A 22,672-nucleotide genomic window follows, 5' to 3' on the forward strand; every position below is an offset into this window, starting at 1 on the left:
AAATGCAGAACACAAATTTCATAAGTTGAAGTCTTAATTTACTGTCGTTGCTTGTATGTGCTTTACCATTTCTTATTATTTAAAGTTGATTCCAGGGAGGGGAGAAGGAGGCTGGCAGATACATAACTAGGATGACTGGATCCTAAAAAAAGTGCAAGGCCATAAATGAAATAGACTTCTTTCCACGTGCGAGGTAGTGGTGAATCTCTCAGTGTTAAGAGAGTAGAGCAGGTAAAGGGCAAGAAATGGACTCTGGACAAAGAGGCTCAGAACTGGCAGGACGTTTCAGATGTTATGGAATCTGTTTCTGCTTCTGCCCAGAAGCAATGGATTCACAGAATCAATTCAGTCTTGATGTTGAAAATTTGTGGTGATAATCAGCGAGTACAGAATCAATTACACCTTCCCCTTACACAGGGAAGTTATCTGGAATCAGTGTTGGCAGTTGGCAAGAAACCATGAAAATAATGTAAATGCTTTCACACAATCCAATACTGTTTCTGTGCCTTTTTTCATGTTAAAAGGAACACAAAAAGGATAGAGAGACTGACAGAATTTCCCACTCATCCTGGAATTTTTTAAGAGCATTCACTGGGTAGTAATTCATTCACTGGGTAGATCATTCACTACCCATTACTAGAGACTTAAATTTATAGATAGGTGATCCTCTTCAAGTCTCCTCCTTTCCCATTTCTCATCAGATTTTGATTTTGCAAAGACAATAAATGGCAGTGAAATGTTGTTGCAATAAAATAATAATCACTAAACAAGCTGACTCTGGCATTTTCTAAAGAAGCAAATTCTTGTGAAGAGTTTTATATTTGCAGGATGTCAAATAAAATGTAAATGCTATCTTTTGTAATAAAGATGACAGGGAAGGAAATTTAAGACAAACTGCCAATAAATACGGTGTGTAAAATTTAAGACTTAGTGATTATAATTCCACTCGCACAAATGCTCAGCATTCAGCTTTTGGTTAATGGTCTAATTAGTTCTTTTTGCTGCACTATATTAAGGGTGAATATTTCCCTCCAGTGAACTGGAAGTGGAGGAAAGTCTGGAATTTCACTTTGAAATCTTCTCTTTCTCATATTTCCTATTCTATGTGTTCCTCTTTCACACCATTCCTTTCCCCATTTGTTTCTACTTTCTTTGCTTGGAACTTCAGTTGTCCTAAATTCCTGAGTTTCTACCACATCCTGGACACTGGCTTTAATTATGGATTGGTGGTTCATCACACAAACATGTTTTCATTTAGAACATGATATCTTTTAGTTGTTCTTAAAATCTCATCACAACCTTCACTTCTTCAGGAAAGCCTTTTCTAATCTGATCCAAGCAAAGTCTCATTATTTGTATTATGTATGTTTCATTCCTATCGCTTTTTACAGTTATAACTTTACACTTATTGGTGTCATTCCTTGTTTAATAACAGACTTCTGGCCTAGATGAAAGCTCACTGTATGGACAAAGTACATGTCTACTTTTGCTTTCCACTCTATGTGCAGTGCCTACCTCATAGTAGGTACTGAACCAATATTATTTGAATGAATAAATCAGAAAAGATTTGTTATGCATAACATTTGCTATCTAACAAGCATCTCAAGTCCAAAAGTGACATCTGTGTCTTTCGAAACTCCCCATTTTGGCAAATGGCAACTCAGTTTTTCTTTTTCCTCAGGCCCAAGTCCTTTGTTTCATCTTTGATTCTTCTTATGCTCTTAAAGCAGAGAAGGCAATGGCACCCCACTCCAGTACTCTTGCCTGGAAAATCCCATGGATGGAGGAGCCTGGTTGGCTGCAGTCCATGAGGTCGCTAGGAGTCAGACACGACTGAGTGAATTCACTTTCACTTTTCACTTTCATGCATTGGAGAAGGAAATGGCAACCCACTCCAGTGTTCTTGCCTGGAGAATCCCAGGGATGGGGGAGACTGGTGGGCTGCTGTCTATGGGGTCGCACAGAGTCGGACACGACTGAAGCAACTTAGCAGCAGCAGCAGCAGCATGCTCTTAAAGCACATGTCCAATTCATCAGCAATGACAGTTAGTTGGCTTTCTTTAGAATTCAATTCCACTGCTCATGTCCACAGAACCTTCTAGTCTAACCCACTGTCGTCTTTGGCTGGATGAGTGCAATGGCCTCTTAACTGGTCTTCCTTCCTGCACCCTTGCTTCACTGTATTTATTTCCAACACAGCAGAGAATTATTTTAAACATAAATTCATACCACTCCTCTTTGAACACCTCCATATTTTTCCATATCTCATGGTAAAAGTTCCTCTGAAAGCACACAAGGCCCCATGCAATCTGCTCTATGGCAATAAGGACTTTGTTATACTCTGTTAAACCTGCAATGCATAGAAAAGTCAATGGCTCAAAGTAGATGCCTGATAAACTTTTGTTGACTGAATCTGTATACACAGAAATTAGAGGCCATGTCATTTTGGTAAGTACTTCTCAGTCTTACAACAACAACAAAAACAAAAGATCCCATCTAATGGGTTTCAATGAATACATTTACCACTTAGTTAATGCATAGCATATTCAAAAGCAGAGACATTACTTTGCTGACTAAGGTCCATCTAGTCAAGGCTATGGTTTTTCCTGTGGTCATGTATGGATGTGAGAGTTGGACTGTGAAGAAGGCTGAGCATGGAAGAATTGATGCTTTTGAACTGTGGTGTTGGATAAGACTCTTGAGAGTCCCTTGGACTGCAAGGAGATCCAACCAGTCCATTCTAAAGGAGATCAACCCTGGGATTTCTTTGGAAGGAATGATGCTAAAGCTGAAGCTCCAGTACTTTGGCCACCTCATGCGAAGAGTTGACTCATTGGAAAAGACCCTGATGCTGGGAGGTATTGGGGGCAGGAGGAGAAGGAGACCACAGAGGATGAGATGGCTGGATGGCATCACTGACTCGATGGACGTGAGTCTGGGTGAACTCCAGGAGTGGGTGATGGACAGGGAGGCCTGGCATGCTGCGATTCATGGGGTCGCAAAGAGTCGGACACGACTGAGCGACTGAACTAGAACTAGAACTAGAAGAGTGTTCAATACATAGCATGATGATATGAGCTTTTGTTCCAAGTCCTGTTCCTGAAAAACATACATAACACTACTTGTATTATAAAGGCTCTTTTGACTCATCAGGAAAATCATTATTGCAATCAATATTAAATCAAAGAATCATTCAAGGGCATATTATGTCATAAGGCTGACTATTGTGATTGACTGAATTTAGAATTAGAAAGAAAAAATTCCACTGGTTAATTTAGTCCATTTTTAGGCACTAGATCAATTGCTCAGATGATTTTGTGTCATTTTTTCAGGAAGTAGAAGTTATAATCCTTTAATATTTTTGGTGGGGAGTTTTCATTTGTTAAGGCATTTTGACAATTAGCAAATCACTAAATCTGGAACAATTTACAGCACTGTGCTGCTTTTAGTTGCTCAGTTGTGTCAGACTCTTTGCAACCCCATGGAGTGTAACCTGCCAGGATCCTCTGTCCATGGGGATTCTTCAGACAAGAATACTGGAGTGGGTTGCCATGCCCTCCTTCAGGGGATCTTCTCAACCCAGGGATCGAATCCAGATCAACCACATTGCAGGCAGATTCTTTACTGTCTGAGCCACCAGGGAGGCCCATCTATAGCACAGCATATATCAACTTCATTAGTCTTTGCCTCTTTAACCTGCTTGTGGTATGAAAAGGTAAAGGGAATGAGGTCACAATGAACCTCTGAAAGCAATTATATTTTGTTGTTTCTGCTTAAACTGATAAAACAATTAAAGTTAACATAATAAGAGAATAGTGATGGCATTTCATATCATTTAAATGAAAAATCATCTTCCAGTGCAGGAGATGTGGGTTCAATCTTTGGGTTGGGAAGGTTCCTTGAAGTAGGAAATGGCAACCCGCTCCAGTGTCCTTGCCTGGGAAATTCCATGGACAGAGGAGCCTGGCAGGTGACAGTCTATGGGGTCACAGAGAGTCAGATGCAAGAGAACATGCACACACACACACACACACACACACACACACACACACACAGTGGATAATGTACACTGAATTTCCACTTGTGTTTGATCTTAAGATGACTTCCTGAGATGATTATGATGATAAAATTGAAATTAGGATGATGAAAGGGGCAGGGGAAAGGTGGTAGGTTATTAGAAGTTAGATCTCTGAATTGTTCATCCTTCCTCAAATCTATTACTTTCTATATGGACAAAATTTCCTAGGAACAAGTGTTTGAGAAAATTCAATTTTGTTCTCATGACTGGAGAAGCTTCATTATTTTACCAGTTACAACTTAATCATTTAACAAATGTTTACTGAGCACCTTTTTTGTACCAAATGCTGTTATATAAATATGATTGCATCTGCTTCAGTATAGCACCATTACATGTCATTTAGAACTTTTCCTGAAGGAAGGATTTGTCCCATGAGCAGAGTGAGCCATATGTCAAGTAAGAAATAAGAATTTATTTAAATTGGAAAAGAAAATAATAGCATGGAATGTTCCTGAATTCACACTTTAATTTGTTCTAGAAATTAGCAGGTAGAAGGAAGGAATTTGGGATAAATTTTTGCTATAAATATATTTTGCCACCATTTAATATAAGCAAAATGCTCTTGAATAAAATAAATTGAGGTATATTCAACAATCAGGTCAAAAATTATGTGTGCAAAAATTTTTTAACGTCATATTAATGATTAATTTCCATATGATGGATTTGTTACAGACATTTCCAAACTGAAATTGACATTAAGACTGCTAAAATATAGAAAACAAAAAAAAAAAACAAAGAAAGCAAAGCAGTGAGCAATGGAATGGATCGTCTTCAGGCAACTTTTGTCATGTAGATATGGGGAAACGTGGCGCAATAGATCAACAGATTTAGGTGCAGCCATTCAGTCTCACTGAACCCAATCCAAGGAAACAAATCCAAGACCCTTCCTACTTTTCATTTCTTTTACTGAAACGGTTGTTGTGGCAGGAAATTTAAAGAGATGATATACATTCAAGGGGAGGGGAGGGAGTTGCTCTAAAACAAAGAACAAAAAACAAAGCCAAATGAAACTCGAGCAAACAAGTAGAAGAAGCCCTCAAGAAAGCTTCTCAATGATTAGGGGAAAAAATGCTATGAACTCTAAAAACTAGGGCTCAGAGAAATGTACTGCATCCATATTCAACAGTCAGATAAGCACATTAGATCCTCAGGCATCCTTTAAAGACCCATATGTTTGGTGCAATTGCACTAAACAAAGATAAATTTCTAAAACCTAAGAAAGTTTCTTTTCTTTTATCCCAGGAAAGAGGCTGCTCAAGCAATAAGCACTACTTTGGAAACCCTTTCTGACCAAGAATGGCCTGGGGCCCATATTGCTCACCCATAGCAAATGCCATGCACATTAATGGACTCTTTTACACTATAGGAGACCGACTCTAAAATAATAAAAATCACTTATCCTTAAAGAGGATTAAACATATCCTCAAAGCAGAGAACTTGAGACAGCTGAAATTCTGTACATTTGTATGCACACATCTAAGCAATAACAGTTAGCCAAAATGCAAAGTATGAAAAGCACATCACTGAGCAACCTTGGAATTTCGCTGTCAGCTATGATGCTGCACTGGGAACCTTATATTATATGTCAATCTGTCTTAACTCTGTTTATCCAAAGGACTGCACTGAGTACTGAACAATTTCCTAGGAAAATGTTGACTGTTTTCTTTTGGAAAAGTGAAATTATGATTCATGTTAGCCTTCAATTTGTAAGATTCCACCTATGCCCCAACACATACGTGTCATAATGAATCTGAATTATTCTTCAAAGCAAATAGCTAAGCAAGTCATATTCTATTCAATTCTCCCTTGACCAACATTTCAACTAAGTGAATTACAGTGAAGTAACAGTGGGAACCTTAAAGGGAGGGTCACTGAATTCAGTAACTTGAAGGAGGAGACTGAGAAATGGAAAACAGCAATTCCAATCTTTTTTTTTTTTCTTCTGATCTATAGGTTAATAATTGTAGGTAGGGTAATTTTAGTAAATGTAAATAAGTTCAAGTGACTGGTGGCCTCTTGTGGTCTGTATGCCTGTGATAGTTCACTTGGGGACATCTGTTTGCTGGGTGAAGGAGAAAAGAGGAATGGGAGTGTGTGTACTTGGAGAGATGGAAAAGGCAAGCGGACACAGCGGTATCTTCTCTCTCAGCCTTCATGCTGCTGCTGCTGCTGCTGCTGCTAAGTCGCTTCAGTCGTGTCCGACTCTGTGACCCCATAGATGGCAGCCCACCAGGCTCTCCCGTCCCTGGGATTCTCCAGGCAAGAACACTGGAGTGGGTTGCCATTTCCTCCTTCAATGTATGAAAGTGAAAAGTGAAAGTGAAGTCGCTCAGTCATGTCTGACTCTTTGAGACCGCATGGACTGCAGCCTACCAGGCTCCTCTGCCCATGGGATTTTCCAGGCAAGAGTACTGGAGTGGGTTGCCACTGCCTTCTCCGTAGCCTTCATGAACTGTGGTTTTCCTTTCACATAAGCATTTGCTTCAAGGAGAGCAGAGTTTCAGCAAGGCTGAAGTCATCTTCATGAAAAAGAGAAGCTTACCAAACTGATTCACTGAACCTCACCTTTTCTCTACAGAGGGGAACAGCACATCATCCTGCAATTCCAAAGAGTGCTTGCTTCCCATGACTTAGTGTGAGGAAGATTTGACCATTTGATTTTGCAGCGACTGAAATGTTCAGAGGATCAGCCTGTCTCTCCAAGCCCCAACTAGCTAAAATCTTATTTCTAAGCCTTACTGAGGAGGCAGGAGTCTGTTCAGTGGCCATTTGTTCCTTTCATGCCCACAACCTCACCAGAGTCTCCTGGCTGCCAGCCATAGGACACAGTTTGCTATGAGTCAAGCACGAGTCTTCTAACAGGTTGGCAGAAGAGCAAGCTTGTGTCGCATTTCCTGGCCTCAGAAATTCTTCCCAGTACATATTTAAGTTTCCTTGATTTATTCCCCATATGGTCCATGTGGTTAACCATGGTTTTATTTTTCTTAATAGCAGTAAAGAAAGACTCATCATGACCCTTCTTGAGGCTCATCATTCTCTCTCAGACCTGTGATTTATTAGGAACATCCTCTACTGGGGATGAATGGCTCAGCTATTTGGTAATAGGATATGGAGCTTTTACACACTGTGAGCTGTGCTGTTTAGTGCCAGATGACAGTTCTGTTAAGTTGCTGAGGGAAGTAAGAATCTGTCTCTTTTCCTAAACTACTGAACTGATCAGGTGGGTCCCAGGCTAGGTCAAGAAGGGGCCAAGTCTTCCTCTTCTGCATACCCTTAGTGTAAGAGGAAGGACATAGACTCTTGAGCCAAGTAGACTTGCTTTTGAATTCAGGTCTATGACTCTCCTGTGGTAGATGTTCTTGACCAGGATTGATCTGGTTCCCCAGGAAACATTTGGCAATGTCTGGAGGCATTTGTGATTGTCATGACTAGAGAGGGGCTTCTAGGAAGAGGTCATCCTACAATGCACAGGAGAGCCTGTTTCCCCTAATGCCCCTAAAGTAAAGAATTATACCACTCAGAATGTTAGTAGTGCTGAGAAATCCTACCCTAATGTCTGATGCTAAGCAAATTTTAACCTTATTTAAAATAAGGGAAAATTTTCAGTCCTTATAGAGTTGTGATAGAGATTAAAATAAAAGAATCAATAAATAAAATAGCTGTATTAGGTACAGAAACACAACAACTCCCTTCGTCTTTTCTTTGGTATCCCAGCACACACAAGCATTCTATTTGCCATTGTCCTCTGTGCCCCATACAAGCCTGTTTCAACTTAGCTTAGGCTAAGTTATCCTGAGTTATGCTGAGTTATTTTGAATTATTCAGAGGTAATAACCAGCTCCAAAATCTCAGCGTTTATAGCAACTAAGGTTTGTTTCTCACTCTTTTAAGTGTCTACCAGGGCTGGTTCCAGCTCTTTAATCAGGCCCATGCTGAAGGAGCCGCCTCTGTCTGGGCCTTTGGGATGCATGATGAAAAGAAAGAGAGAAAAACCACATGTTAGCTTTTAAAGCTTCCACACAGATTATCACTATTTTAAATGCTTACTATTCACCTCATTGTTGAAGGAGGGATTCTTGCCCTAAAGTTATGGGAATGGCTGAACACATGACGCTGGACACTGGACAGATGACATCAATGGTATTTTACTAGTGACGTGTGCCCACAGCTCAGGGGAGGAGGATACTGAACATGATGCAGAATCATATGAGGGTTCACCCAGGAGCTGCGGGAGGCAGCTTTGCAGTGCCAAGAGGATGAGATGCCCCCTGGTTCCCAGAGGAGGATGTGACTGCCTTGTTTGAATAATCCTAGAGTTGGAATTCCATAATGGATATATTAAGTAATTCTGTAACTGGCTAGTTAGAACAACTCCTTGCCAGGAACTGAAATCTGCTGCAAAAGGACTGCCCTGGTCCCTCTGATAAGGAGCGTTGTTATCTGAGGAGGCACAGCAGGGAGAGGAACAAGTCTGAGGTGCACTTACAAGTCTTACAAGTTTAGGACACGATTCCTGATTCCCTGCCTTCCTCACCCTGCCTTTCCTTAGTCTTCCTGATCTCAGTAGGTTAACCATCTACTCAGTTTCTCAGACCAAATATATAGACACTAATCATTGACTTTTCTCTTCCCCTTACTTTCTGTATCCAATCCATTAGCAATCTTTTAGCATTGCTTCACCTTCAAAATATATCCAAAATCTGAATACCAGGTCTATAACCTCCACTTTGAAGATCATGGCATCTGTCCTATCACTTTATGGGAAATAGATGGGGAAACAGTGGAAACAGTGTCAGACTTTATTTTGGGGGGCTCCAAAATCACTGCAGATGGTGACTACAGCCATGAAATTAAAAGACGCTTACTCCTTGGAAGGAAAGTTATGACCAACCTAGATAGCATATTCAAAAGCAGAGACATTACTTTGCCAGCAAAGGTCTATCTAGTCAAGGCTATGATTTTTCCAGTGGTCACGTATGGATGTGAAAGTTGGAATGTGAAAGAAGTTGAGCACCAAAGAACTGATGCTTTTGAACTGTGGTGTTGAAGAAGACTTGTGAGTCCCTTGGACTGCAAGGAGATCCAACCAGTCCATTCTAAGGGAGATCAGTCCTGGGTGTTCTTTGGAAGGAATGATGCTAAAGCTGAAACTCCAATACTTTGGCCACCTCATGCCAAGAGTTGACTCATTGGAAAAGACTCTGATACTGGGAGGGATTGGGGGCAGGAGGAGAAGGGGACGACAGAGGATGAGATGGCTGGATGGTATCAATGACTCGATGGACGTGAGTCTGAGTGAACTCCGGGAGCTGGTGATGAACAGGGAGGCCTGGCGTGCTGCGATTCATGGGGTTGGAAAGAGTCGGACACGACTGAGCGACTGAACTGAACTGAACCTCCACTTCTCCTGAAGCACTGCAATAGCTCCTTGTCTAGTCTCTCTGCTTTTGCTTTTGGATCTCACGATTCACTTACCTCACAGCAGTCTTAAACCATATCACCTCTCTGACTGAAATTTTCCAATAATATCCCATCAGTACACAGAATAAAGTCCAACTTTTTGTCATGACTTACAAAGCCCAATTCCTTGCACCCCAAACTACCTCTCATAGCTTATGTCCTATCACAGGCCCCCTAATTCACACTGTGGATGCCTTTTCAGCCACACTGATCTTTTTGCCTCTTCTAGGACATACCAAGATATTATTGCCCTATAGGCTTGCACCCTAGACTCTTAAGAAGCCTCACCTATTTTGTCAATCAATCAACTAATATTTATTTAGGTTCAGAAAAAAATAACAGACACTATTTTCAGCACTGGGATTCTCATCTGAAATGTCTCTTCTTCAGAAAAGACTCTGAAACCAGCCATCTTTCCTATTACTTTTTATCCCCTAGCCAGCATTGTTATTACTATTACTGTACTTAGGACTATATAAAATCACATATATTTTAATTTGTTTTTTCTTACTAGCATATAAGTCCCTCAATTATAAAAAATGCTCTAAAAGCATGAAATAATCTAGCATTGAACAACTCTTCATTGGGGAAGAAGAATTCCATATTTTAATTATGCTTAAATATGCTATTATAACCAGATGAAAGTGTATGTTTGAAATGTCAGAAAGTGACATATTATGGATTATTAGGGAATAGAGGGCAGTAATTAATTTACTGAGCCAGGGAATTTATTACTTAATACATTCTACTTGCACAGGAACATAAAATGAATGAACTAAATAAAATTTAAGGAAATATAAAAACACTGAAGTAATTCCCCAACATCTTTGGACCAGCAGCTGAAGAAGAGTGGTTTTCTTCTTTGGTCCTCAGACCTACCTGCAAACCAGAATCTTTTGATAATGATGTTTACACATGAAAATTCATCAGCCCTGTCTCTGGACATTTGGATTCTCCAAGGCTGGGATGGAGCCTAGGAAACTGAATGTGCTATAGACCTTCCCAAGACATTCTCATGATCAGCCTCACTTGGAAACCTATGGGCAAGTAACTTACCGCATACTCTATTTTTTACCAGATTAACCAGGTATTTGAATAAACTGGCCAAATGGATTGCTTTGGGTTTGAGCTTGGGCATTGTTGATCTAGAACTTCATTTACATTTTTTTACAAGGCAATATAATGAACCTTGAACTCAGGGCTATAGAGAATCCCTAGGTTATTTTATATCCATGAAGGCAAGATCGAGCCTTGGTTACCTCTTTGTTGGGAATGTTTGTCATTTCCCAGAATATTTTTATAAGAAAGAAAACCAAAGCATCATCTCCCCTCAATCAAGCCTATGGTACTAGTGACACAGTGAAATGTGGAGAGTTGGACACTGACAACCACCTTTCCGTCTTCCATTACAGAATCCTAACCCCATAAGGTACAGTGTGTCCTTGGTCAGTACCTAACTCTGGAAAGCTAGTTTATTTGATTATGTGCTGAGATGTGTCAGCAACAACTGCCATGATTAAATGTATTTAACGGATTTAAACATCCCATGAATAAATGAAATAGGACACAATTCTCATATTAGTCTACCTTTTCTAATTGGGAGTTTACTCTCCATTGGGAGGGAGTAAACATGTGAAATACATTTCTCTAGCTTACAGCATGCTGGTTTTTGTTGTCCTGGACTCTTTCATGCCCCAGTGGCATTTGCTGATTATGTTTACAGGGCACAAGTGATTTTAAACTCATAGTACGTTTGGGAAGTAAACCTAAGGGGCATGTGAGCAACCAACTGCAATGTCAGGGAAACTAATGTAGTACATTTCCAATCTTTAAAACTCAAGTTTTCTGAACTGTGGATTGGCACGTCAGTACAAGGATTTGAGTTTCATGGGGCTGGATGAAAACTTTATATTATGGTAAAACGGAAAGAAATATAGATTTTTCTTAAGTTACCTAGATATTTTATTTGAAGCCAAATCATTCCCAGTTCTAAAGCTGCACTTTAAATCCAGATCATGGCCGTGAATTTAGGTTGGAGAGGGCGTGGAGGCGTTTAGCTGCAGTAAGTCCTCTTCGACAGTGCATGGATGTCCGAAGCTATCAGCAATAGCTGACCAGCTGATGGAGTTTGTATAGGCCTGTTGGTTAATCTGAAATGCAAATGCCATCACCCGACAGTCTGCTTTTCTCTGAATTCATTTTAATTGAGAAGACATTCTGCCAGAAGCTGGAAGCTCTCCTGCTTCTGTCTAATGTATGTAAATACTTTAAAACTCATTCTTCAGTTCAGAAGGCTGCAAATGAAAGCCATCCCGTGATTCCTCATTCTAGTCTTGGACACGGGACAAGGGGAACTGTTTTCCCCTCCCAATCCTCCATTCCTCTTTGATATTCCATCACTCACCTCAACAGGATTCGTTGAGACAAAAATAAGCTTCCCAAAGAAATTTCAACTGGCTCCATCCTACCGTTGCCTTTGTTGGGTCAAAACCCAAGGCTCAGGTGTGTGCTACTGCATAATTAATAAGAGGTACAGTAGAACAACCGGCAGAAAACATGAATAAATACGTAAAATGACAAAAGACATCCCATTCATAGAATAAACACAAATGAGTGATCAGTGAGAGAACATTAGAAGTGACAGAACAATCTTGGCCAAAACAAAGTTCCTTAGCTGCTATATCCATTACTGGGAACCAAGATATAAGAAATGGAATAGGACAGAGTGACAAATAATTATAACAGATGGTCTCAAAATGCTATAAAAAAAGATAGCAATAAAGAATTGGAGTTGTTTATAGGTGAGAAAGTTACTGCTCCAGGCTTGGAGGCTTCCTGAAATAGGTAACATTTAACATGTGAAGCATTGATAAGACTTGTCTATATGGAGGTCAGAGTTGGGGAAAATCTCTTTAAGCTAGGGAGAAAGCATGGCTAAAGGTATGAAATGTAGAAACTGAGAGAATGTATAAAGACCAGGAAATAATAAGAGTTCCTTGTTTGTTTTTTTTTTGTCTCTGGGCTTAGAGAAAGAGTGTGTGGGCTTGGCAAGGTGGTGAGCCTTGAGCCTGACACCACAGGGCACAGCCTGGAGGTTGGTGGGGTCTATGAGGGACCACCCGGTGCTGGGATGGGATGGAATGGGAACCCATAGGAGTGGGAGCTAGCTTGGGGACTGGAGCCATAGGAACTGGTCTAACATTGGGCTAGATCAAGAGCCTGGGTTCATGTGAGACAGTCTGGAATCTAAGTCCAGGGCGTGTTGCCTGGCATTGGAGTGGGCTGGGAGCCTGGGCTTACTGGAGCCTTCTGGGCCTGTGACAGCTAGTCTAATGCTGGGGTCTATGGTGAAATTGGGTGCTTTTACTTTCCTTCTTATACAGAGAGAGTGCCTTTCTCCTCTCTGGGCTGTCTGGGTTTTAAGGAAGTGGTGATGGAAATAATATAAAGCTATCTTTTGCACTCTCTTCACTATGTCTTATCTATCCTCCTACCACACACTATAATCCCATATCTGGACCCCTTAGCTCTTGTGGAAATATCTTGTGTGTGTGGATGGTTGTTCAAAACGATGTTTCTGGTTGGGGAAAAATGCTAGAAATTCCTCACCACCATCTTGTTCAAACATTTAAAATTTTGATGAAGTACAATTCATCTTTTTTTTTTCTCCCCCCCTTGCACTTCTGGTGCTGTGTCTAAGAAGGCTTTGCCTAATCCAGAGTTCATGAGGATGTACTTGATGTTTTCTTCTAAGTTTTATAATTTTAGGTCTTTCATATATAGGTCTATGATTGATTTTGAATTAATTTTCATGTATAATAGGGTTTTGCAAGCAGATATCCAGTTGCTCTAGCACCATTTGTTGGAAAAACGATTTTTTTTGTTTTCACTAAATAATCTTGGTAGCATTGGTGAAATCAAATGATCACAAATAGTCTTAAATATGGACTCTCAATTCTGTTCCATTGTCTATATATTGATGTCACTATGTCTTAATTACCATAGCCTGGCAATAAGTTTTAAAATTGAGAAGCATGAGTCCTCTTACTCTATTCTTCTTTTGCAAGATTTCTTGGCTATTCTTGGTTCTTTGCATTTCCATATCAGTTTTGAATCATCTTGTTAATTTTGATGAAAAGTCTAGCTGAGATTCTGATAGGGAATGCAGTGAAGCTGTGGATGAAACTGAGGAGTACTTCTATCTTAACAATATTAAATTTTCTAATCCACAAACACAAGCTAACATTTTATTTATTTTATCTTCTTTCAACCCAGTTACTGTTTTATAGTTTCCAGAGTTCAGATTTTTATGTTAAATTCTAACATAATTCTAACACAATTCTATTTTATTATTTTTTTTGAAGTTTTTTGATGTGGAACATCTTAAAAGTCTTTATTGAATTTGTTACAATATTGCTTCTGTTTGTGTTTTGTTTTTTGGTCCTGTGGCATGTGAGATCTCAGCTTCCTGACCAGGGATCAAATCCACATTGGAAACAGAAATGACAATTGATATTGTTCTTGTATCCTACAACCTTGTTGAGCTTCTTTATTAGTTCTAATAAGTTTAACAGTGGATTCCTAAAGAATTTTCTATGTACATGATCGTACATAAGAGCATGTTATCTGTGAACTGGGATAGTTTCACTTCTTCAGTTCCAATCTGTATATTTTTATTTTTTTTTTCATGCCTTATTGTCATGGCTAGAACATACACTATAATATTTATCAGAAGTCACAGAAGGGTCATGTTTTGGATCTCAGGGAAAAAACATTCAGCTTTTCACCATTGAATGCAATGTTAGCTGTGAGTTTTCATAATATATTTTATTAGACTGAAGAAGTTTGAGCACATATTATTATAAAAATAAATGCCAAACCTAATAAATACTTGATGAATTGACTTGAATTCCACAGCTCATTCTCAGAGCAGTTTTGAGTATACCATCTTTGACATAAAAAAAAAAAAAAGAAATCAGTGAAATTCAGTCTTTTGAGAAAGTAAGCTAAAAACTAAATTATCTATATTACCCAATTTTTAAAGTTTCCTTCTAAAGAGCTTACTACCTCTTTATTCCTCTGTTACCCTAATTTCCTTCTGGTTGTAATAATTTTTAATGATATAATGTTATCTCTAATGATGACTCTAATGCTAATGCTTGGCAGTTTTCTTCACATCATTCATTATCGAAGCCTGATAACCTCCAGGTGAAGAATCAGGGCAATTTCTTTAGAAAGTTGAAATAGTAGCCATTAATGAGGCTTAGCCATTTCAGTAAATGATGAACATTTGATCAAATGGAAACCCCAAGGAGACTATCTTCTAGTAGTTTCTTAAAAGCTTCTACCAACAATGAGAGTTTAGTTAAAGTCACACCAATGGATAATAGTGAAACATCAGACAGCTCATTTTGAGTGAAACTTATTGCTATAAATGTATCTATTTTTTTAAAGAGTAGGTTCTGAGAGAGCTGTTGCATCAACGAGATCACTCAAGGTCAATCAGGTAATCCATGTGTATATACACACAGACACACACACAGGGATATACACATGAATATGCTTGTGTGTGTTCACATGAACTGTTTCCTTAATATCTATTATCCAAAATCCAAATAGCCAATAAACATTAAAGGGGGCTCAAGTTTACTAGCAATTAGGGAAATACAAATTAATAACACAAGACATATACTGCACACATATCAAACAGACAGAAATTTTAAAAGTCTGATATGAAGTGTCAGAAAGAATGCAGAGCTCAAAAACTCTAATATAGTACTACAGGTAAGAGAGATCACAGTCCTTCAGGAAAGACAGCTTGGCATCAAATAGTAATAGTGAAGATGCGTTTACCTGATGCTTCTACCACCATTATTCCCCTATCCCCTCATAACTCACAATCTCTTCCATATTTCCATTCATTTAGCTGGCCTACTACTCAATAAAGACTAGCCACTATTCGCATATATAAAATTCTATTTGAAATGAGGTTTAAATGTTTTGCAAATTTCACTGGGTTTCATCAAAAGAGAGGATCCAAATGAAATACTTGAGTAATGCAAGTTTTGGAAGAAGGACAGAGGATATCTATCTCCTTAAGAACATTTTGTTTTTTCCCTTCTTTAAACAGTAAAGGGTTTTGTGAAAGATCCCTACTAAATGGCAAAATATGTGCTACTGCTTTCTGGATTATTAATTAAGTGTAGGTTGAAACGAGAGGTGACTTTTAGGAAAACACATTTGAGATTTGGGCCAATGCAATAGGAATTACGATTCTTAGAATGGGCATTCTAGCAGATAACAAATTCTATCTTCTTAATCTTACCCTAGTCAAGGTTAGTAATAATACCGAGTCAGAGAGCTAATTTCCAAGCAAGAGGCATGTAACTCTTCAGTTATTAGATAATACAGGAAAGAAAACAGTTTTGAAAAACTGGAATTTTTCTCCCTGAATAACAACAACAAAAAATCTTTTTTAGTTTCTGCCTAGGAAATCCCAAACAACAACATACTTAGGTTAAAGAAAAAAGAGTAATCAGGAGATTTTTAAACAAGAATTGAGATGATAGTAATCTATATATTTGATACAAATATATACAGTTGTGGTTCTAATTTATAACTGCAGGTTCAATTAGCAACAAAAAAGGTTGTCTTCAAGGCAGATTATATTTTTAAAAAAGCAAGAACAGGGTTTCCTAGGCAAGTGACCCATGGATAAAATTCCGAGGGGCTATAAAATTGAATGTTAAAACCAGGATATTATTATTTCACTAATTATAACTAAAATATTTTCTTCAGTTATGAATTAAAGGTAATAAACGTGTAGATTCTTTTTTTACATCCGTCTACACTTGCAGACTTCCCTCATAGCTCAGTCGGTAAAGAATCTGCCTGCAGTGCAGGAGACCTGGCTTCGATTCCTGGGTTGGGAAGATCCCCTGGAGAAGGAAATGGCAATCCACTCCAGTATTCTTGCCTGGAAAATCTCATGGACAGAGGAGGCTGGTGGGCTACAGTCCATGTGGTCGCAAAGAGTCGGACATGACTTAGTGACAAAACCACCACCACACTTGCAGATAGCTTGAAATATGTTCAATTTATGACACATGTTCATTTACTACTTTGAAAATATAGTAGCTATTAGACTTCACAATAGATCTTTTATGCAAAACATTAATGAAGCAGATGTGACATATATCACAAATTTAGTTTTTTAAACATATTTTGCTAACTATTGCAAATAATATATGAAAATATATGTATTTTCTTTTACTACTTTAAAAATATTCAACTAGAAGTGGTTTATTGGTATTACCAGCCTGCTAAGGGGTTGAGAGAACTACATAAAAACTCCTGGTACCAATTGACAGATGAATGATGAAGAAGTTGTAGTACATATACACAATGGAATATTACTCAGCCATAAAAAGGAATGTATTTGAGTCAGTTCTAATGAGGTGGATGAACCTAGAACCTATTATGCAGAGTGAACTAAGTCAGAAAGAAAAAGATAAATACTGTATTCTAATGGCCTGGTGTGCTGCGATTCATGGGGTCGCAAAGAGTCGGACACGACTGAATGACTGAACTGAACTGAACTGAAAGCATATATATGGAATCTAGAAAAATGGTACTGAAGAATTTATTTACAGGGCAGCAATGGAGAAACATAGACTTATGGACACTGAGAGAGGGGAAGACAGGGTGAGATGTGGAAATAGTAACACGGAAACTTATATTACCATATTCAAAATAGAGAGCCAGCAGGAATTTGCTGTATGGCTCAGGAAACTCAAACAGGGGCTCTGAGTCAACCTAGAGGGGTGGGATGGGGAGGGAGATGGGAGGGAGTTTCAAAAGGGAGGGGATATATGTATACCTATGGCTGATTCATGTTGAGGTTTGACAGAAAACAACAAAATTCTGTAAGGCAATTATCCTTCAATTAAAAGATAAATACATTTTAAAAGGCAAAAGCAAAAACAAGCAAACAAACAAACCAAATAGAAAATCTCCTGTTACAGAGAGGGTAGGAAAGGACCCTGTTTAGGTTTGTCTCTTGCTTGAACAAAAGGAATGCATACACATCCTACCATAGCTTATCTAGCATGCATCTACCTGCCCTTGTTCTCTCTTGGTAGTCTTTGATTCTTCCAGGTGGTGATAGACAGCTAATTGAGGATCACTTTCAAAATCTTGTGTCTGCTTTTATCAGAGAAGAAACAGGAAATTAATCCTGGTTTAAAAAGAAATGAAAACGAATAGCTTGCATGAAAAGCCCAGAGATACAGCAGCTTCAGAAAGGACCCGTGAAAGTGATTCCAGCCGTCATGTGCAGATGCTACCACATCCAGGGGAAATATAAAGGGAATGTCTCTCTCCATGTTTACTACATAAAGCAGGAAAATATGTCGGAGAGTTTCCCATGATGGTTTCCTTCATGCTTCACTGGCCAAGATGAGATCATACTCCTATTTCTGAACTAACCAATGGCAAGGGGACTCTGAACCTCATGATTGGTTTTTGAGGGTGGAGTGGATACTGTAGACTCATCCTCTAAGACCCAGTAGCTATCTTGCCAGAATGTGAGCCCTTCCAGGGCAAGCTTTATATGTTATACATCCCTGTACCCAGCTCCCTACAGAGTACCCAGCACCCTTTAAGTGCCCAAATAATGTTTAATGTCATTAAACAGAGAATATTGAAACAAACAAACAAACAAAGAATGGCTTTGTTTCCCTAGGAATGTCTCCAAAGCCCTCACAACTCATTCCCTGTTCTTTCTACTGTAAAAGGGACACCAATCAAGATATTTTGGTGATGTGTTTCACTGGCTTGCCATAGGTACCTGCATAGAGTTTTTAGATAAGAACCCAGAAAAACAAAAAGAAAATTTTATACTGATTTAGCTCAAAATGCATCATCAAATCTATGAGGCTATTAATATGCAGCTAGTATGATAACCAGACTTCACTATTAAATATCATTATAGTTTTATTCATTCTAAGGTCACTGGTATCAATCTCTCAATAAATCAAGTCAAATTTAATATATATCAAAGAGTATGATTAATAGTAAGGAGACACTATCAACTAATAAATGTTCCACATTTGGGTTTGAGAGAATCTGAGACTAAGAAAATCCAATGAGAGGAAAATTATTTGAAAGATATTTTTAACCTGATGGAAAAAAGAACTGAACTAAAATTATACCATCTATTATAATATTTCAGACTCAAACATTTGAACTTTTGAAAGAAGGGAATTGAAAATGCAACAATCTCTTTGAGGAGAGGAAGGCATGTGATCCTCTAATCTTTCCATGTCAATTAGGTTCTACTAGAGCCAGGAACTGGAACCCCACTCCAGTACTCTTGCCTGGAAAATCCCATGGATGGAGGAGCCTGGTAGGCCGCAGTCCATGCTAAGGGTTGGACACGACTGAGCGACTTCCCTTTCAATTTTCACTTTCATGCATTGGAGAAGGAAATGGCAACCCACTCCAGTGTTCTTGCCTGGAGAATCCCAGGGATGGGGGAGCCTGATGGGCTGCCGTCTATGCCGTCTATGGACATGACTGAAGTGACTTAGCAGCAGCAGCAGCAGCAGCAGCAGAGCATGAAGAAAAGAGAGCCTATAAAGCCATTAGGAGGTGCTGTGGGGGTTTTAGGAAGGCGAAGGGAAAGGACTTTAATGTGAAGAGTCAGGAACTCTTGAAGCAACATTGGCTATTTTCTAGAAGAGATGCCCACAATATGCAGAGACATCATGGTAGCTGCACTGAAAGGGAAGGACTGAGCTCAGGCAAGACACATATGTTTTGATGCTCCTCAACATGTGGGCTTTTCATGCTCCTTCACTTACATCCTCTTATATGAGCACCAAGGGCAGAAGCTGTTCAGTGTCTCCTGATACAATAACTAGGTCCCCAAAACCTGATTTTGGTTGCAGCCATTTAAAATCCATATATCTGTGACAAATCTACCTTGCACAGAGAGGTACGTTTTTAGCTGGAAAAACAAATTCATGAAGATAATATAGTAGCTTAAACTTCTACTTATCTCAATAGTGATATTTCTGTTGAGCCATAGATTTAAATGGCTTCTTAACCCAATGATATGGTTATGATGGAACTGTCTAAAAAGCCAGAAAGAGTGTTATTTTTTAACAGAAAAGGATTCTTTACACCAGGGAACAGCAAACTAAAGTACATTCATCCAGGTGATTGCTCAACATGCTCCTTGGGGAAGAAAAATATTTAAATTTATGTTTTTATTATATATTATGAAAGCCTTTCAAATTTTCTTGATAGTACACAATTCATTGGTATAGTAGGACACATTTAAAACTTATAAATCAATTTACAATTGGGGTTGCATATGCTGTATTTTTTGTTTGTTTTCCCGATAATGATATGCATTTCTCCATTCAAACATTACCCATTTGGTATCTACATTATCTAAACCTGAAGAATATTCTCTCATTCTGATCCAACAGATTCGATGGCTGATTCTGCTCCATTTCAGTAAAAGTTTAAGGTTTTGGGAATCTGGTTGTAAAGGAGAGTTTAGTTTATTTTTTACATAGAAAAATACACACGGCTGACTGAGCTAGGGTATCTTTGCTGTCCATGCATTATCAGTCCAGCATTATCAATCTGTCTGGACATTCAGCACCAAGTTACAGGCTGACCAACGGTGAAGAAGTTACGTTTCTACATGCATTGCCTATGACTGCTTCCTTTTTACAACGATTGTTATGTTTTTTCTACTCACTTAAAATCATCAGTTTGAGATGATAATCTTTTTCTCCTGATAAAGAATTTCTACCCTGTCTCAGCCTGCCTAAGGAATACAGTTAAAACCATTCAAAACAGAACTTCAGTATTATAAAAACACTTACTTAAATTTTTTTTTTAAAAATTCCAGAATCAAATTATAAAAGTACAGCAGGGTGATGAATGGAATCTGATTTTTAAAGGGCAGAAATGCATCCTGACAAAGCAAGAGAAAATCTCACGGACTATTCAGAACAGAACCCATTAGAATGCTGAAATAGTTCTCAAATTCAAAGTCCTTGTGCCGCTAGTGTTTTATGAAGCATTTTCTACAGGATATACCAGCAGCTACTTGACCCTTTTTTGCCTCAGTAGCTTTGGATTAATTAGAGGCCTAGGATAACTTTAGAAAGGGAAATAACTCATCTTTTTCACACACTATCCAGTTGAATCTTGAAATGAGGATGTGGGCATCTTCTCAGCATGCCTGACTCTTTGCGACCCCAAGGACTAAGTCCATCATGCTCTTCTGTCCATGGGATTTTACAGGCAAGAATACTGTAGTGGGTTGCCATTTCCTTCTTTTGGGGTGGGCATCTCTGCCCTAGCTCCAAATCCACACTGTGAATTTGACTTATAAAATGATAGAGGGAAAATAAAATTCTTTGTGCTGCTTTTAGTAACAGAGAATGAAGTAAGCATTGTCAGGAAAGAGGGGGGGGGAAATCAGCCTTCGATTTTCCTCTTAATTTAAAGATGATTATTTTGGAAGATCCCTTTGCATATGCTCCTTTTTTGTTATCATCAAGGGAATTTAGCTTAGGTTCCTGCCTATGCCCAGCTTCAAGAAATTATACACTTCTATAAAATTTATAGGTGTTACTAACATTGGTATGGCCTGGTCCACAGGCTGGAGATTCAAATATGATCACAATACAGCTGTTTTTTTTTTTTTTTTTTTTCAATGATTAAAGTGCAGGCTGACTTTTTGCACCACTCACACATTTACATTCTTTTAAAAAATTACCTATATATACTTGCCCAAAGAAACATGTGAGAATACCAACTTAAATAGCATGGGCAGGCTGCTGGTGATTGTTTTAGCTGGGTAATGATGGTTTCTTATACTTTTTATGTAAGTGTATGCTTTAAATTTCTCAGAATATGTTTCTAAAAAGTAAGTTCAGGGGCCATTCTGCAAGTTATTACACTCAATGAGCCATGCCCCAAAAGAGACACCTTCCCTCAGTGGGTTTTATTTCCTATCTGCCTTCAGAGTGAAATCATGCTCCTGTTTGAGTGAGGAATAATTCCAGGATTCTATGCGATGTTGTTTTTCACACAGAATGGATGCCAAATGAAAGTCACCTCTTCTTCATCTGATGCTCAAGTCTAGACACTCCAGTCTGCTCCAATGCTAAAGATAATGTCTGCTCATGCTTAAGAGCTAGAAGGAAAAGGAACTTCAGTGTAACAAATGAGAAAGTTTCAAAGTTGGCATTTTCCAAAGGGATTCAACTGGATAGTGTGTGAAAAAGATGAGTTATTTCCCTTTCTAAAGTTATCCTAGGCCTCTAATTAATCCAAAGCTACTGGGGGAAAAAAGGGTCAAGTAGCTGCTGGTATATCCGGTAGAAAATGCTTCATAAAACACTAGCAGCACAAGGACTTTGAATTTGAGAACTATTTCAGCATTCTAATGGGTTCTGTTCTGAATAGTCCAGGAGATTTTCTCTTGCTTTGTCAGGGTGCATTTCTGCATCATCCCCAACCCATGACATGCTTGGGGTCAATTCTTCAGAAGCCAAAGAAATTAGAAATCTCATTAATCTCTAAAATTAGTCTCCTCTCTTAATGCCCCACAATTCATTGTTGAAAACTTGCTCTGTACAGCCCACAGTTATTGTTTCCAGGGTCCTGAGGGGTTTCTGGCCTCCTTACTGTCCATGTAAATTCAAATCCTTTCCTCCCAAGAAATGTCTTCACTCTAATTGAACGGTTTTAAACACTGAGCCTGCCTCCATTACTCACGGTTAGACGTAAGAAAGAGGAACGAAAGAGTGAGCAGGGCACAAGATCAGTGCTTTATCATTTTCAGAGGCTGGAAACAATGTCCTATTTCTTTCCTGGAGCAAGGCCCTGAGCCTGAGATAACTAACTAGGCTCCAGGGTTCATTTGAATTAAGAGTAAACAAAATTATTCTTTAATCTCTGCAGTGAACCGAACCATTTCAAACTCAAATTGGCTGCAACTATTAAAAGACGACAAAAGAAACAGGAGAATCAGGGAAGCAAAGACTTAGGGTCATCTAATGTGGGTCCCTAAGGACAGCCTGAAGATGACTGAGAGGCCTCTGG

The sequence above is a fragment of the Capricornis sumatraensis genome, chromosome 6 (genome assembly GCF_032405125.1).
Source record: "Capricornis sumatraensis isolate serow.1 chromosome 6, serow.2, whole genome shotgun sequence".
In the NCBI taxonomy this organism is placed as follows: Eukaryota; Metazoa; Chordata; class Mammalia; order Artiodactyla; family Bovidae; genus Capricornis; species Capricornis sumatraensis.